The sequence below is a fragment of the Elephas maximus genome, chromosome 10 (assembly GCF_024166365.1).
Source record: "Elephas maximus indicus isolate mEleMax1 chromosome 10, mEleMax1 primary haplotype, whole genome shotgun sequence".
Classification (NCBI taxonomy): Eukaryota; Metazoa; Chordata; class Mammalia; order Proboscidea; family Elephantidae; genus Elephas; species Elephas maximus.
Window position 1 is genome coordinate 33,794,216 of NC_064828.1, and position 12,609 is coordinate 33,806,824.

Consider the following 12,609-nt stretch of genomic DNA (forward strand, 5'->3'; position numbering starts at 1 on the left):
TTGTCTTTTTTTTTTTTTTTTTTTTGCTTAACAGTTTGGGTTTTAAAGTCTGATTGCGTTAAACACTGGGATGGGTGAGTGCTGGAGTGGGAAAGTTCCTTCCCAGCTGGCTTTGTCAGGATTGTGTAGTTCCCTGCTGGCCTGGTCAGGGGGCAGCTCAGTCTGGACGTGGAGGGATAAACTGCTTAACCTCAAAAGAGCCTTTCCATCCTGCCCATGCTGTGAATTGACCATGATAATAAACAGTCTCCTCCACTACCTCTTTGGCCAGGGTCCAAACTGGAGAAGCACACTGGCTGGATTTGGGGATTGAAAGGGATTTCCTGATCCACATTGGCCTGGTCGGTTTCTATAAAGCTTTCTGTGACTGTGTAATGTTGGCAGCAGCCGTAAGCTGATTTGGGGATTGGGGACAAGTCTGGCGGTAAATCCAAGTGAGTCTTCATGTTAGCTCTCGCAAACTTGTCTGTGCAGTATGAAATATCTCAGAATCTGCCTCCATTTTTAGCCTTAATGGTTAAAATGCCCTTCTATGAGTAGTGTTTTTCTGCTGTCCACCCAAGCTGAGCCCTTGCCTACTCTTAAATCAAAATAACTAGATAGAGCTATCTAGAAGGGCATTCGGGAGGCAGTTGGAGTCTTAGACTATTTTTTTATGGAGCCAACAGGTAGCCGTGCTCTAAAAAGGGCTGTCAGGGAGTATTGAAAGATAAAGAGGGTAAGAATATGCACCCCGTCTCATGGAGAACCTCACCATGGGCTTTGGTAAATACTGTTTCTCCCCAGCCAGAGAAAAGCTAAGCGCTGCTGGGAACACCAGGATTTAGGATCATTCCCAGTGACCACACAAGAGAATTACCTCCCCATCATGGATTATCCAGAATGACTCAAAGTCACCATCTCTCAGTCGTCTTTGGCTTATAGCCTTGTGAATTGGCTAGAGATAACAGGAAAAGGGTTGACTTCATCCCAATTCTGGCCTCCCCTCAGCAATTCTTTCCAAGAATCTCCAGGAGCTTCTTAGAGATGCCCTATCCTGTGCAGGGAAGGAGCCCTGGTGCCACAATGGCTAAGCACTCAGTTGCTAACTGAAAGGTCAGTGATTTGAACCTACCAGCCACTCCGAGGGAAAAAGATTTGTTCTGCCCCCGTAAAGACTACAGTCTAGGAAGCCCTACGGGGTAGCTCTACTCTGTCTTATAGGGTCTCTATGAGTCCAAAATCGACTCCATGACACACAACAGCAAATACACCCCATGCAAAATTTTGCTCCATGAAATCAGACTGTGTTCCCAACAGTGTTTGCTGTGGCTTTGGCTGGGGTAGGCTCCCAGGTTGGTTCTGGTGCTCCAGGCTTGGCAAAGCTCAAGAAGGAGAAGGAGAGTTATGCAAGGGGCTTGGGGAAGACGTCTTTGATAAAGGTGATAATAAATTTCTAAATGAGCTCTAAATAAACCTGATAACCTGATAAGACTCTCCAGGGAGAAGGTCACTTTGTAGCTCTAAATTTAAGATGTATCACAAGAAAAAAATGGGAAATGTTGATTGCAATTCCAAAATGAAGAGGCTGGGCATAAATATTAGACCAGTTTTAATATTAAGTTGATAAAATGTAAGGTTTTCAGAATAACCATCTCAGGGTACATTTGTTAGGGTCAATGAGCTAACTATTTTCTCAGTGTTACTGATATACACACAACTTCAAAGAGGAGCCAAAAGAGAAATAAGGTTAATGAAAGGTAGAGCATAGTGGTTACGAATATAAATTTTGGAGTCAGACTGCCTGGACAAATCCTGACTCTGCTACTTATTAGATGTGTGGCCTCAGGCAAGTTATCTAATCTCTTTATGCCTCATTCTTTTCATCTGTAAAATGGGTATAATACTAATACCAGGCTCACAGGTTGTTGTGAGATTCAAAGAGTCAATAGCTATAAAGAGCTTTACATAGTGGCTGGCACATAGTAAAAAAAAAAAAAAAGTCTTCAATAAATATTCATTTCTATTATTACCAGATCAGGTTGCTGAAGGGAAGGCAGGAAAAGTAGCAATGACCCCCTTTTACAGTTTTTGTAAAGTGCAGCATTAGAGTGTAGCTCTGGTAACACAGAAAAGCTGATCTTTGGGCAGGGGACAACTTTACAAGTAAAACCAGGTAGGTCTGCATATTCCTGAGTGAGCTACAATTGTCCACTACATTTATTTTTTTGTTGACCTTCTCTGTCTTTTCAGCTTCAAGCCAATGGCTCTTATTTGTGTTTTATCTTCCTTTTGTAAAAGGAAGGAGAATGTTTGTTAAGTCTGGCTAATACGGTCATTCGTAACCCATTTGGTTTCAGCTAGTAGCAAAAAGGGGAGAGAGAGACTTGAGGTGAGTAGCTCATTTATTTTATGGGTCCAGAATTTCTAGGCAAAGGCCGTAAGAATATAAGTTTGGCTGACTTGGATGAAATAAAAACATCAAGTGTGAGTGCTTCACAAAAAAGAGAGGTGATTTTTACATAATGGTATATGAGAGTAGAAACCACTTTTATAGCCAGTGAAAATTTTAAGCAGTGTCTTTCAAGGAGAAAATAGCTAGCATGGAAATGGCTAACTTTTGTTTAGGGGAAAAAAAAAAAAAATGAAGGCTGTCACCAAGTAGGAGTCAGACTACGTAGAACACATCCCTGGTGAGCATTATAGAGGAAGAAAATTTAGCAGAGCAGGAGAGTGTTTTTGTACTGGGAAGGAGCACTGTGCCAACTTCTGGGGCAAGCAGCCCCATCTTTGGAACTGGAACGAGACTCACCGTTATTTCCCGTAAGTCCTTTACCACTAGTGGAAAAAGCCCTTAATCTATAATGACCAGCTCTCACAGGCCAGACACCTAATGAATTTCTAAATGAGCTTTTGTGTGTTAACTTGATAAGACATCTCCAGGGAGAAGGTCACCCTTACCTTTGTAGCTCTAAATGTAAGACATGTGTTGCAAGAAAAAAAGTGGGAAATGTCAATTGCGGTGCCAGCCTGAAGAGATGAGGTATAAATATTGGACCAGTATTCATGTTCAGGTTTTAAAATGTAAGCTTTCCAGAATAACCACCTCAAGGTACCTTTATTAGTTTGTGTCTACACAGCACAATTGTCCAGTTAATTTGATTAATGTCAGTAGCTGATCCAGATATTTAGGCACTCCCTTGAGGAACCTTCTTTGTGCTCAGAATCACCCGCATTGACGGTCACGTTACCTACACAATTGCCAAATCTGTTTTACTCTGTGCTGTATAGACTCAGCCTAATAAACACAAATGCTGTTGTGCTTTTCCACCATTCTGTCTCCACTCCACACATGAAGTTTTCCTTCTATTAAACAGCAACTCTTCACACAAAGATACCCAGCAAGCCATTTGACTTACTGCTGCTGCTATTTTGCATTTATATGACTCCTTTCCTTGCAAGAGATTAAGACACTTCATAGGACTTATTAGCTAAACAGATTGACAGGCTAATTAGGAAGAGAGAAACAGATTCTGAGTATCTTTTTGTGGCGGCTGTTCCCAGCCCTTGTGTAGATCATCTAGTCAGATGCTCCTGCGAGACAGAAATAAGACAGGGAAGTGGCCTTCATTTGTAGTATGGGGCTTCTCAGCTGCTCGTGAGAGGTTGTCACAGGAGGCAAAACAGTACTAAATAGGTCAGGTCAACTGACAGAGCCGGGAAAATTGCTTCTTCCTAGAACTCATGTGTTCTCACAAAACAGCACGACAAATTTTGACGTCAGCTGCTGGTGTCTGTCTACTCTTCTTTCTTTTGTTTCCAGATCCTTCCACTCCAGCTCCTATTCCTTCCATCTCTAACTCCTCCTATATTTAACTCCTCTCTCTCTCCTTTGAAAACCCTGGTAGCATAGTGGTTAAGAGCTATGGCTGCTAACCAAATGGTCGGCAGTTCGCATCTACCGGGCACACCTTGTAAACTCTATGGTGCAGTTCTACTCTGTCCTATAGGGTCGCTATGAGTCAGAATTGACTCGACAGCAACAGGTTTGGTCTGGGTTTGGTTCTCCTTTGAATTCCCATCTACCTTCCTACCCACCCCTAACAACCGTACCATACACTGCTGCTACCTCTTTACCCTGTCGTCGTATTTCTAAGGAGTTTTGTATCTCCTTGAGTAATCCTCAAATGGTTAAGGGACCTGAAGGAATCCTTCCTTCGGTGGCCCCAACAGAGTCCCTGCCGAGATGCAGATGGTTGCCATTGGCTACTGAATGCCTACACGAAGGTGGAGCTGGGCCCAGGGTGAGGAAGAGCCTCAGGGAGAAAGGTTGGTCAAAGAATAAGAAATGCCGTGGTTTTCATGATACGTGTGTCTGAAACCTCTCTAGTACCTGGGAAACTTTAGCTTCCACCTTGGGACCCAGGTGGGGTTTTTGTAGTACAGTCAGCCACTGTGGACAGTCAGGCATTGGGGCTGTGCTATATTTCGGGTCTGGCACTCAAGTGATTGTTAAACCACGTAAGTGTGACTTTTCTCATTTCTGTGGGTTAGTATGTCTGTAAGTCTTGTTGTTAGTTGCCGTTGGGTCAATTCCAACTCATGGCGACCCTATGTGCAAAGTAGAACTGCTCCATAGGCTTTTCAAGGTGGTGACCTTTTGGAAGCAGATTGCCAGGCCTTATTCCTGAGGTTTCTCTGGGTGGATTTGAACCACTAACTTTTCAGTTAGTAGTCCAGAGCTTAATCATTTGTGCCACCCAGAAAGTCTTACCCATTGCCGTCGAGTGAATGCCACGTCATAGCGGTCCTCTAAGACACAGTAGAACTGCCCCGTAGGGTTCCAGAGAGCAGCTGGTGGATTCAAACTGCCGATGCTTTGGTTGCAGATGAATGCTCAACCACTGCATCACCAGGGCTCCCTAGAAAGGAGTTATTTCCTCCCCCCACCGCCCACTGCCCAGGTAGTCTTGATAGAATACAACACTGCATCTCCCTACACAGCCAGTTTGACCATTAAGATGGTCAAGTTTATTTTTAAAAACACCTTTGACTGATTTCATTTAATGCTGCCAACAGCAGAGGAAAATTAACATGTCATGGGAACCAAATCTATGCCCACTCGCTTCTGTAGGAGACGGTTATTTCTTCTTATCCCTCGGCACTTGGACCTCAGAATGCAGCTGACCTTTTCCATTCCTGTCTCTTCTGGCAGATTAAGTGGTTATGTCCACTAACTTTCTTATGGAAAAACACACAAAACAGACATATCCCCCTGCGATTTTTACTAATGAAGCTTCTCGTTCGTTATTTTGACAATAGACTTCAGCTACCATGTTCCCTGCTATTCATGTGAATAATATCTTGGCTTGAACAAGTGCATTTTCCCCCACATTATTCAAAATGCCCCTTTATCTTCACCACCTTCGCAAATAAGGTAAACAGGGTCACACATCATCAAACACAGTATTCCACAGATAGAAAAGCTGAAGGCCTGACAAGTTAAAGAATTGGAATCAAACCAAAAAAAAAAAAAAAATCAGAACTGGGATTAGAGTTTAGTATTCCCTACTTTCTGATGGTGAATTATTTGGAGATGTCATTTTGTGAGTTGAAAACATAATAAGTGCAGGCCAAAAGCATTTTCCAGGGATGATATTTATCCAAAACAGAAACTTTTTCATTGCATTGGTGTTTTAAATGAGTTCCCCAAATCTGCTTTGCTCTTGGTAGTTATTTGGTGCCAGTAACTCAGGGGAAGAGTCGCGGGGCCAATGTATAGGCAGAATGCCTTGCTGAGTGCAGGAGGTTTTTGTAGGCCCCCGTGTCACTGTGTCTTCCAACACCAACAAGCTCATCTTTGGGTCTGGGACCAGATTACAAGTCTTTCCCAGTAAGTACTAGAAACCAAGGAGCAATTTTTAAAAGGTATTTTCTAGAAACGACTAACCAGTTTGTGGTATGTTCTAAAGGTACTACTGCAAGCCATCCTGCCCCACGCCATGTTCTGTAAAGCCTTCATGTCTCTGGCCACCTGGTTGTAGATTCCCTCAGGATGGCATTTTTCACAGATAGGAGCCCTCTGTGAACCAAACTGGTTTAATCTAAACACGAACACCATGGTACTGACTAAAATCATCTCAGCAGTGAAAATGAGACTGTAGAGAATCAGATGCGTATGACTCCAAATAAATGATTGGTTTCTGTCTTTTGCATTTTTATTTAAAATATCCAGGAAGGTAAAGCAAGTTCAACTTCTCCAATTTGAAAACTGTTTATGAGTTATGCTTCCCTCATATGCAGAGAGACCTAGATTGACTTCTGATGTTTAGTCATTCGATTTCCTCATCTGTGTCTGGAATCTATAATGGCCAAGGGAATCGAATGTAATTAAACGAGCAAATCATCTTCAATAGTCAATATTCCAACATTATTTTGTGTGCTTTGCTCTGGACTTTTTATCTGGGCTTTATCTCTAATAGGTTCCCCGGAAGGACAGTGAAGGTTTTTGTTAAGGTTTTTGTATCTGTGTGGATAGCAACTATCAGTTGATCTGGGGCTCTGGGACGAAGCTAGTTATAAAGCCAGGTAAGTCTCAGAGATGTGACTGTAAGGGAGAGGAGACACCAGTTGAATAACAGATGAAGTGTCACATTTAAATCCTATTTCTAAGAACAATCCAGCCTGTTGGAGACAGTGGACTCGATCCAAATGGGGTTTCCACTCCCAGTGAGAAGCAACGGCAGCCGCCAACTCTCTTGTTTGATTCAGTTGCTTCCAGAATGAATAATGTTTGAGTTACCCCCTAAAAGAGCAGAGCCAGGTAGTAAAGTAGTATGCCCTTGGCTTCCCCAACATCCTTGCCTCACGCTTGTGTCCTGTGGGGGGAGCAGAAGCCTGCAATGCTGCTGGCCACTTGTTGGTGAATCACCCAAGACTCTCGACCTTAGAGCAAATCCCAGAAGGACAGAACTTAAAACGCAGTGTCAGATGCATACAAAGAAATATTATTCGGCTATAAAAAGAAATGTATTTCTAATGCATGCTATGACATGGATGAACCTTGAGAATATTATGCTGAGTGGAATGAGTGAGACACGAAAGGACAAATATTTTATGATCCCACTTATAGAAAATATCTAGAAGCATAGAGACCAAAGTTTATTCGTGGTTACCAGGAACAGGGGACAGGAGGTAATGGGAGTTATTGCTGAGAGCTTTCTGTTTCGGTTGGGGTGATGTAAAACTTTTGGAAATGGATAGCGGTAATGGCAGCACAACATGGTGAAAGTAATTAACGTTCACTGAATCGTACACTTAAAGATAGTTAAAATGGCAAACTTTTTGTTATATATATATATTCTTTTTTTTAACCACAATAAAATTAAAAAAAAAAAAAAAGGCAGTGTCAGGGCATGGCAGGGGGCTATGAAGACTAAGGGGATACCTGGCAAGTCTGAAGAGATGGCCAAGGACAGGCTATTATAGCAGTGGCATTGAGGCATGCTTTTCCTAAAAAGACAGAAAAGGCTGTCCTCACCCCATCCTGCCATGCCCCTGCCTGAGGGTTTTTGTAAGGCCCTGAAGGACTGTGTGAATTATGGGAGTACCGGAAATAAGCTCATTTTTGGGACAGGCACTCTGCTTTCTGTCAAGCCAAGTACGTGAGTAGTGGGATTTGTCAGGTGGATTCTGTGTCCATGACAAGTGGGAGGTAACTTGCCAGGGAGCGCTGAGGTTGGCTTTGTTCCCCACTGTCATCCCTTAAATGCCAGGCTTTGTAGGCTCTCAGTATGCCCCATTCCCCTGGATGGCACACCACAGTCAGGGAAGGGGCAACGGTGCTCATTCTAAGATAAACCCCCTGGAAAAAGCTACTGCAGGAATGCTGTCCTCATCTAAATGCTACAGGCTGTCTGCTTCCGTAACCCTGTTTCCAAGCCATTTATCAGCTCTGGTCACACCTTTACCTGCATAGATGTACCTTCTACTAAGCTGTTTATGCAATTCTGAGTCCACTGGTCCAAATGCCTTCTTCTATAGGTCCAATATCTTTCTTTTCTTCCAAAGGAGATTCCAGAGCTTCACTTGGGGGAAATTGCTGAAAAATCAGGCAAAACAAACTCCAGAGGCTGAGAGAAGTGGAAAAAGAGGAGGCTTAGGGTATGTTATCTCAACAGTAAAACTATGACCCATGTAACACCATACCTACATTTTCTACATATGCTTCCCTTTTCATCTTCCCTAGAATAGGTCCTTTTTGTTTGTTCTGGGTGCCTACTGCTCCCAGACTGAGAGAAGAAAAATAAAATCCATTTTGAACTTTTCCTCTTCAAGTCTGAAGAATCAAAAAGTCACAGTCAGATGAGGATGAGTTTAAGTCTCCTTCTTTCCCCAAGCTCAAAATTCTATCACTTAAGCTCTGCTTTTAACCAAGAGTCAGTGACCTGGTATCACTGTGTTGGTTGCTCACTCCTGTCTGTTTTCTCCAGACACTCAGTGTACATTATAGCCTAGCCAATGCTCAGCTTTGTGGCAAAGGAGTTCTTGTGTGCTCTTATCTTTGCCTTTAGCCTAAAATCATTTTTATAACAGAAAATATTCACTTCTTCCATTTATTTCAGAACAAGACATTCCTAAGGTTGAGGGAGATGGTTTGTTATAACTCTCTGCTTCTTTCCAGCTGAAACACCATAGGATAGGAGTCCATGGTAGAGCTTTTTTGGAGAAATACAGGACTGTTTGCCTTTTGTTACTCTTTCCTCACGAAATATTTTCTAGGCTACTACACAGATAAAATTATGCAGTAAGAAAGCTTTGAAACAACTTGACCAGTGAGTAAGGAACAGAACTATGGAGACTGGGTAGACTCTAGATGTGAGTTCAGATGGCTCTGGAGATGGAAACATCCCTGTGTATGTAGAAATGAATCATCCCTTCAAACCTGTGTGTCTAAGGCTGAGCTCACACATACGAGAGCAAGAGTTGCTAACAAAGTACATGAGTTGAGTCGGAATCAACTCGATGGCAGTGGTTGGTTGGTTGTTGGTTGGTTGGTAGATTTAAGCCTAGAAATGAAAAACTCCTAAATTTGATCTTTTAAAAGAAGAAATTGGCAATACTACTTTTTTTTTTCTTCCTACCATAAAAGGCCATCTCCCAGACACAGAAAAAAATCATGGAGTGTCTAACTGCCCCTTTACCACCATGCCTTGTATTTGGCTGGATTTTACTCTGCTCTGGGTAAACTGGGAAAGGTGAGGAGGGGTTTCAGTAAAGGCAGGAGTCTTTTTTGGAAATGGAACCCAGCTGGTGGTGAAGCCCAGTAAGTGGCCATGTTCTATTTATATTTGACCAAACAAGTAAATCCTGGGAATTTGGTGGAGATTTCATTGAATATGTAAACAAATGTTTCTTTTGAAAAATAACTTTTGCCAAGTGCATGAAACATTCTTGATTGTTGAGAATAGAGCAATTATGGCAAATAGATGCAAAATAATAAGACCATCCCAAACAGCTTTCTTTCTTCCAAAAAGAGATTGAGATTATTTACAGCCCCAGTAGCTCTTACTGATGTGTGTGTTTACTGTGACTTTGCCCACAGAACTTGTCTCCCATTCTATTAAAAATGAGACTGATTCATTTTAAATGCTACTGATATTTATAAGGAATCTTCTCTGTCTCTCAGTGCCTGCACGTATATTTATTCTGAAAGACCTAAAAGGAAACCCAAACGTTGTCACATTTTGACAAATGTCCACATCTATTCCCACACATATCAAATTTTGCTTTTAAAAAAAAATAGCTTTACTATTCAAATGGAATGGGAAAAAAGCAATTCAGAGATGAATTGATCATCCCAGGTGGCTTTACAAGCACCTGAACAGAAATTCAGAGTGAAATAAAGTGGCAGGTGTGATGGCAAGATTTTTGTTTAATGATCAGTTACTCTATGGGGAGTAAAAACCTTAAACATACTTCCTTGGGGAGGCATTGAGGAGCCTGGCATTCCTGAGGGTGTTCCTGAGGTATTCATTTCTCCATGCTGCCATTTTGGGGACAATGGGGTCCATTCAAATGTCAGTCAGTCCAAAAAAGAATGTTAAGAGGTAAGTGCTGTCAAGTTGACTGGCTGGGTTATTAAACCCAACAACAGGTTATAATTGAGACTATGGAATAACCAACCCCAGGAGCTTTAAAATAAGATAACCTCTTTTTGAAAGGGTTAGCTATAGGAAATGCCCAAAGACAAGGAAAAAACTAGATGACTCCAAAAGTTTGTTCTGGAGCTAATAAACTTGACCAACCCATGTTAACCTTGTTTCATCATGGTTATAAAGAACATCTTTTGGGTCCAGTAAATGATGAGGAGCAGACACTGGGGCATGATTCTTTATGAGTCAAGGAAGGATCCAGTCAGGGTGGGTGATAATGGCATAAGATTTCCATCTCTTGGTGTTTTGAACTTCCTAGGCTGTGAAAGGAGAACTTTTCCGGAAAGACTGGGATCCCGCTGGGCCAAAATGAATGATCCCTCATACCTCCAGTTAGGACAAGGCTATCATGAGTGTAGCAAACATGTGCTTGGCCCAAGGTGAGGTATCCTCAGGGTTTGGTGATACGGCTGCTCTAGAACTTGGGCCAGAGCCAAGGGTGAGGTGAGGGCTCTGTAATGCAGTTCCATCCCAATTAGAAACCCAGATGTGTGTGTCTATAGCCACCCATTCCTGCCTCTGCCCTTGTTTTGGTCTCTGAAGAGTGGATTTCTAGCTCAGTTGCTGTCTGCCCAGCCATTTTTGCCTGTGGTTAACGTAATAGAATTGAGTTTGATATCAGAAAACAGTTTGCTCACTCTCAGTGCCAAATGAGGTCATCCAATTTCCTCTCTGCACATTTTCAATAAGCAGCGTAAAATTCAAGCAAAACAACCAGAAGACACAGAGAAAGATGGTTGACCAGATAATGAGGCCTGTTTATTACAGTAGAGGAGACAATGTAGGGACCTGTTAAGTCCCATGAAGGTGAAATATCCATCAAGGGATGTGTAGCTTTCCTGAAAAGCATCACTAGGAGTTTTTGTTATGATCCCAATCACAGTGTGAACAAAGTTCAGACAAAGTCATCTTTGGAAAAGGGACTCAACTTCATGTTCTCCCTAGTAAGTGCTGTTCATGTGATTTTCTGATACTGACTCCCATTGAGCTAAGTGTTTTTGGTGTTGGGTTGGAAATGTTTCTTAGGCTCTAAGACATGTGGGAAGCCTCTAGGACATGGACCTTCCTGTCCTTGCAGAGGATCGTCCTCAGTCCTTCCATAGCTTAGCCAAGTACCAAATTTGTTCCCTAGTTCTGGAAAAGTTGCTGCCACTGTTCTGCTCCTTAAATATCAATTGTTGTTTTCATTGTTTAAATATTATAAAGAGTTGAAAAAAAAAATTGGGATACTTTGTCCAGAGTTCATCTTTCAAGTCCCTCCCACAGGCTTGGTTCCTGGTGGGCTTTTTTGGGAAACATATCTAAACCCAGTATGATTTCTGGCTTCAATTAAATTGGTTTTAGAGATGGCACCAGCCTACCTATGGCCCCTCTCCCTCCACCCTTCATAAAAAGATCTGCTTTTCTGTTTAGCCTCTGCTGATGTTCCTGGCTCTGATGTCCCATGCATTTGATTTCCATTATTCTAGGGATGGAAACTACTTTAATGCCAGATACAACAAAGATGGTCTGTCAGCCAAGAACAACTTCTTGTGTTGAGCCTTCCCACTCTGTGCCATTTTCCAAACCCTTTTCTTCATTTAGGAGAAGTGACCACTCCTGTTTTATTTCCAGCACAGCAAAGAGTTCATGCTGAGGCCAGAGACAGGGGTTTCCTCTGGAATATTTTTCACAGGTTAACAATAAGCTGGAAGTTTGCAGATGGTACGGATACGTGTTCTTGGGCGAGAACTCCATGTGTAGACACTCATCAGCAAGGTAGACAGGCAAAGTTAGAGGCGTCTTAATTATGCCACATTTTGTAAGAAGATCAAGGAGAAGAGGGCAAAGACATGCTAAGAAAAAAAAGGACCATGGTTAGTAGGAAGATTTCAAGGTAGACCTACTAGGGAAGAGGGTTAACAAGAGGAAAGGGCCAGGGAAAGCGCTGGACCAGGTATTCAGAGTTTTTGTTATGGAGGCTATCACTGTGAGAACACAGGAGGAGGTGGGCAACTTGTCTTTGGAAAAGGCACAAGACTTTCTGTGATTTCAAGTAAGTGTCCCTAGCCACCCTTCCTTTTGATTGACAATGGCTTCTTCCCTTTAATGATTTGATGGTGTACCTAGGAATGCTTTTCTCCTCACGAAAGTTCTGTTAGAAGCTAGGAGTTAGTGCTGAGGAGAAGTCACCTGGAGAACCATGGGCAAGCACAGAGCTGGGCCCTTTCCCTCACCCTGGCCTCAGCACCTCCTGCTTGCCCTGACCCCACATCCTGGCCCAGAGTTCCCTCCTCTCATCCCAGGAGACCAAAACCCTAGAACAGAGAACATGAGACTCCTTAGCCTAGGGAAACACAGAAAGGCTTATCTGAAACCAATGAGCCATTTTTAAATACATTATACATTTATATTTAATGTCGTTGTTAATTTTAAC

General features: G+C 42.4%; 1 protein-coding gene and 1 gene segment (V, D, J or C); one reads left to right on the plus strand and one right to left on the minus strand.

Moving 5' to 3' along the window:
• Positions 1–12,609, plus strand: part of LOC126084627 (T-cell receptor alpha chain C region-like) — a 682,839-nt gene that overhangs the window by 632,418 nt on the left and 37,812 nt on the right.
• Positions 1–12,609, minus strand: part of DAD1 (defender against cell death 1) — an 83,557-nt gene continuing 70,948 nt past the window's right edge. The window contains exon 3 of the mRNA XM_049899234.1: positions 1–12,609. This exon is cut by the window's right edge and continues 42,669 nt beyond it. The gene's annotated coding sequence lies outside the window, so the exon portion shown is untranslated.